Genomic DNA, 6,000 nt, shown 5'->3' on the forward strand with positions numbered 1-6,000 from the left:
TCTTTCTCACTTTTACATTTTCTTTTCGAAGATTTTTCAGTGAACTTCTCAATTTTCTGTTTCGTGGTGTATCCGATGACAAAGAAGTATTATAATTTAAAATATTACAATACCTGCTATAGTACTGGAAGTGAATGGAGTCGACAAATTCAGTGTCGATTCAGAATCCACTTGAACAAACAATGGGCTGAATAAAGATTCTAAAAATAATGAAATGTCATAATGATAAAGTAAATAAAAGTATATTTGAATTTACTTGATAACCGTTCATGTGAATCACGAGATTCCATACATCGCTCTCTAGATGGTACTGCTTCTACAAGATATTTAAACAAAAATTTTAATATAGATGTTAACAATAAACTAGTCTGATTTGTACCTGATAAAGGCTCAGCTTCAGATAACGTAGATAATAATCGTTTTATGTATGGACCACTGCACATTTTACCTATAAAAAACAAATCACATACTGTATCATTTTGGTATAGATGTTCTTCAGGTTTTGTCGAATTGTCATAATGATAAAGTAAATATATCTATATTTGAATTTACCTGATAACCGTTCATGTGAATTACAAGATACTACAGGGTGCGGCAATTAATTTTCCCACACTTGAAAGAGCTCGAATGTTAAATAAAAACGAAATGAGATATTTGAAAAATTTTTTTTTATTCAAAAAGCTTGTATAATCAAGTTTTTTTTTGACTTAGGATTTAAAAATAATGTCGGCCAAATGACGGCCTTGGCGCGTGGCGCACATCTGGAGTCTTTCGCGGAAGTTTTCCATGACTCTCCTTAACATACCGTTGTCAATGTGAACGATTTCCTCCGCAATTGCCTCTTTTAACTCTTCCAGGGTCCTAGGGCGATGTTTGAACACCTCAGCCTTGAGGTAACCCCACAGGAAAAAGTCACAGGGACTCAAATCCGGCGAGCGAGGAGGCCAAGGAATGTTCTCGTGTAGGGAGATCACCTGACCGGGGAACATGTCCTGCAGAATCTGACGCGAACGACGGGCTGTATGGGCCGTAGCCCCATCCTGCTGGAACCAGAAGTCCTCTCTGTTGTTCTCTTCCCCGTATTCCTCAATCTTTGGTCGCAAAAATTCCTCCAACATGTTACAGTATCGATGGGACATCACGGTGACTGTAACACCGCCTTCCTCGAAAAAGTAAGGGCCTATGATCCCTACGGCGGACATGGCACACCATACCGTAACCTTTGGGCTGTGTAGAGTTCTCTGATGAAGCTCTCGAGGGTTTTCGGGGGCCCAGTAGCGACAGTTTTGCTTATTAACGCAGCCCGACAGGTGGAAATGGGCTTCGTCGCTCGTCCATAAAACTGCAGTGGGTGGCACCGCCTCGAGGATAGCGTTACAACAATCCCGTCGTCTTCCCCAGTCAGCTGGGGATAATTCCTGAACCACAGCAATTTTGTATGGGTGTAACTTGAGGTCGCCGTGTAAAATTCGTCTCACCGTTCTGTCCGAAATTCGAAGAGCAGCCGAATGTTTCCGTGCAGAGCGCGTTGGGGATTGCTCAATGGATGTCCTCACTCTGGCAATGTTTTCCGGGGTCCTCTTCCATTTCGAGGGGCCACGAGTTATGAACCCAACTCAAAATTGTTTTTCGATCAGGGACCGGATCTGTGAACTGCAAATCATACCTTGTGCGGAACGCTCTCTGAGTGTTTGTAACGGTTTCGCCATTTTTTAAAAACACTTCGACAACGTAAGCACGATGGGCACGTGACAAACCATTGCGACGACTAAAAACTTGAGCTGTTTCTGCGTCGAACATGTTAATCCCCACGCCTCTGTCGCCATCGATGCCCCTTCCACGATTTTTTGAAAAGTAGGAGAACCGATTGCCGCACCCTGTATAAGATCCTCTCTAGATGGTCCTGCTTCTACAAGATATTTAAGTATTAATATAGATGTTAACAATAAACTACTCTGATTTATACCTGATAATGACTCTGCTTCAGATAATGGTAATGACACATTATCTTTTGAAGTGGTAGGTGTAACTAACAGATCTAAAGTAAAAGTTTTAATAAACGATTGAACGGTTTAACAAAATTAAAAATAGATTCCTGTAGCAGGGCCGTGATAGGCAACTAAATATACAATATGTATAGTTATAAGACAAGTTGTAACTTGTAAAGATGAGTAATAAAGAAGTGATATTCGAGGGAATAACACGTATAACACATGGTGTTAGGTTTAAGCGCAAAGAAAAAGTAACCGTTTTAAAAGAAAAAAAAAAAGTGCCGTGGAACGGAAAAGTAACGTACGCGGGCGAAAAAAATTCGAAAAATAAATGCGACCGTGCAACAGGCAATACCAGCACTGGAAAAGTTCTCATTCGCGAAAGAACATTGGGAAATGTGGATAACACATTATGAAAGGTTCCGACTGGCGACAAATTTACAAGGGGTAAGCGAAAAATCGCAAATAAACTCATTATGTCTTCATATGGGACCGGAAATAACAAAATTTTTACAAACGCATTTTCAAGACGAGTCAAGTTTTAAAAAGTATGAAGATCTAAAAGAGTTCTTAAACGAAAAATTTACTAAAACGCAGAACGTTATATGTAAACTGACCGGCAAAAAAAACCGGCCACTATAAATTAGCCAAAACTTCAAAGCTGGCTTTCTCGCGAACCGCGCATTCGATTTTGTTGATTGTTTTTTTGATCGAAAGGTTGATTCTTCGGTAATAATCCTGCGATAGAAATTTTCATTTAGATTTTAATTTGAGTATATACGGGTTGCAAGAATGAGAAAAACTTTTGTTTCTCGAAATTTGTAATACCCTGTGGGGTGCAACTGCTACAGCAGATAGTGTTAACTGGAATCACACGGTAGCCCAATCTTTTCTGAACATCTTGTTTTTTTATTCACTCTATTATCTCTATTACTAACGATGATGCAGTGTTTTTATTCGCTAAAACAAACCAAAGCAATCTTAATTGGTCCAGGAGGAGACAAAAACGATAGCCAAATAAAAGTATATGGAAAAATTAAATTACCAGTTAAATGGAAAAATAAAACAAAATTAATCAGATTGAATTATATTCACAAATGAAAATTTATTGGGAAGACCGTCACTGACAAAATTAGAAATAGTTGAATGGAAGAATAAGGAATTATTAATAGGAAGCATTAACATAGAAAAAGAAGTAAAAGAAAAATTTCCAAAGGTATTTAAAGGTATAGGGAAACTTACAAATTTCATGTACAAAGCATTATTAATATACCGCAACACCGTCAAAATGTGGAGCATCTCCAGCTCAACTTTTGTATGGTAGATCATTGCGCGACCCACTCCCAAGAATCGAGGCTAAATTAAAACCTAAGCTACCAAATCATGCCATCATTAGACAAAAACTAAAAACAGAAAAGGAAGAACAAAAGAGAAATTATGACAAACGTCATCGAGTTCGATAAAATACAAACCTCGAACCAGGTGATCGAGTATGGATAATAAATAAGAAGCGGGATGGCATAATAAAAGAAATAGCCGACGAACCAAGATCATATATTGTACAAACGGAAAAAGAGGATTTAAGAAGAAATAGAAGACATCTCCAAAAACTACCACAAATCAGTGAACAGACCCCGGATGGTCCGAGAGAAGATCAATATTTCGAAGAGGCCGAAACCAGGACAGAGATAGATGAACCACGGAGAAGCGGACGCGAAAGACGAGTTCCATTAAAGTTAAAAGACTTTTGTTAAATAAATTATAGTATGCTTTAGAAAGGGGGATGTAGCGGGGCCGTGGTAGGCAACTAAATATACAATATGTATAGTTATAAGACAAGTTGTAACTTGTAAAGATGGGCAATAAAGAAGTGATATTCGAGGAAATAACACGTATAACACAGTACCTTTTAAAATACTTGTTTTATTAACAGGGTTTTCCTCTGGTTTCATGATGTTGAATTGGGTGGGAACTGCTGTGGGCTATAACCTCTTCGTGTGTGGACCGCTGTACATCTTACCTGAAAAATGCAAATCACATACACAGAAAGTATTATATAGATGTTCGACAGATTTGTTTTGCAAATCTAATCTATCACACGCCTTCAACCACTGAGTTGCTCTGAAAATAATATTAATATAAGTTTAATTGCAAGAAAAGGGTAATAATAGAACTTGTTTACCGCTCTGTATTTTTTGGTACACGAAAAAAGCTGATACCTTTACCTGGTGTTGATCTACAACCCCTCACCATACAATTACGACCCGATATTTTTCTATCCATTACTACTTACTACTGTATAACACAAAATATAAAATATACTAACTATATCTAAATAGTATTCTAAATTACTAATGAAAAATTAAATAACTAAAAATAAAATAGGGTCATTTCGCCTGTTCGCGTCCATTTAGTGCAGTTGGCAAGTTTGACGGCGATAATAAAAATATCCCAGCACTAATTTCTATGAAGAATGTATGTAATGTGTTCATTATATAGTCTATTTTAAGAATAACTTTCAGTTTAGTTCGAAACATCTTGTGTTTTTTTTTTAAATAGATAAACTTCAGAATTAGGCGTTTTAACCACTTTGCGTCCACAAAATCCAAATTGCGTCCACCCGTGGACCATTTAGCGTCCACCAACTTAGAAAAATAATATAGGGATGATATTTTTAAGAATTTGTAAAGAAAGATTGTATATTAACAATTTCTTTATTTAAGAATATTAATATTCAAAATCAACATTATTATTATTAAACAACACTTCAAAAAAATAAACACAATTCTTTTCAACATTGATTGAACTTAAAATTAGGTAAGTATGTAGGTAAATAATGATTGCACCTTTAATAATAAACAGTAGTCAGTTCTGTTCATTTTACCCTAATAGGTATCACAAGGTATATTATTATTGCTAAAAATCAGCCTTGATTAATACTAAGTTTTTGGTTATATTGCAACAAAACTACAAAAATTTTGTCTAATCATACAACTAGAAGAATTGTAGAATCAAAAAATTATGAGACAAGGTATGATTATTATAGCCTTAGAATTTCAATGAATTGCACAGGTCACATTCAAAAGACTTATCTTTGGACTCTAAATAACTTAATCCTACAAATCGCGTGCATTTCAGATGATACCATCTAAAACACTTGTCACAGCCTATGTTTTCCTCATCATTGTCTTCTACATCTGAAATTAGTATATCGTCACATTCAGAACATTTCACTCGCTCCACGGCTGGAAAATTTTCTTTATCAAATTCTTCATTTACCGTTTCCTGTGTGACTTCTTGAATAGGATGTATCTTATTTTTTCGTTTTGGAGCAGTTTTACGAACCGTTTCAAAGCGTTTTAAAGTCTTTTTCTGTTCTTGTTTCTCTATTCGTTCTAACTTTCTTTTTCGTATTGCTTCCTGCTTTTGATCTGCTCTTTATCTTCATAATACTTTCTCCATGCAGCAGAAGATATGGCTGCTGGAGTTCTTTGATTATCTTTTCGTGCTTTGTTAGAAATTTCAGGTAGAATCAGGTGGTGTTTAAATGGATCAGAGGTTTTCTTTTGCGTTCCTGCTGAAGCTGGCTGTACTAGAGAGTCTGTAGGTAAAAAGGATGGTAGCGATACAGTTGATGCTGTTGATGAAGTCAGAGGCAGTTCTGGAGTTAGTTCCTTGATGGAAGTTTTTTTTTCAACACTTAATATGGTGTGAGTTGATGTAATATCTTGTAATGGTAGAATTAGAATGTCGTCTAAGGACACCGTAGAGCCGACGTCGAGGTAACTTCCAGAAAGATGTAACGTCGAAAGAGACAAGTCAGGGAACAAAATCGTTTTTGTTGGTGTCAAGAGTTGAATATTCATCTGGATATACTGTGATTTCATCGCAGTCAATCTTAGAAGATGCTAGAGTTCTATTGCTGGTGGTTATGTTTGATGTGCAAGGTTCGATAAATTGTTTTGGTGCAGAATGTATTTCGGCTGATACTGTTTGAACCCGTACAGTA

This window comes from Onthophagus taurus, chromosome 11, assembly GCF_036711975.1.
Source record: "Onthophagus taurus isolate NC chromosome 11, IU_Otau_3.0, whole genome shotgun sequence".
NCBI lineage: Eukaryota > Metazoa > Arthropoda > Insecta > Coleoptera > Scarabaeidae > Onthophagus > Onthophagus taurus.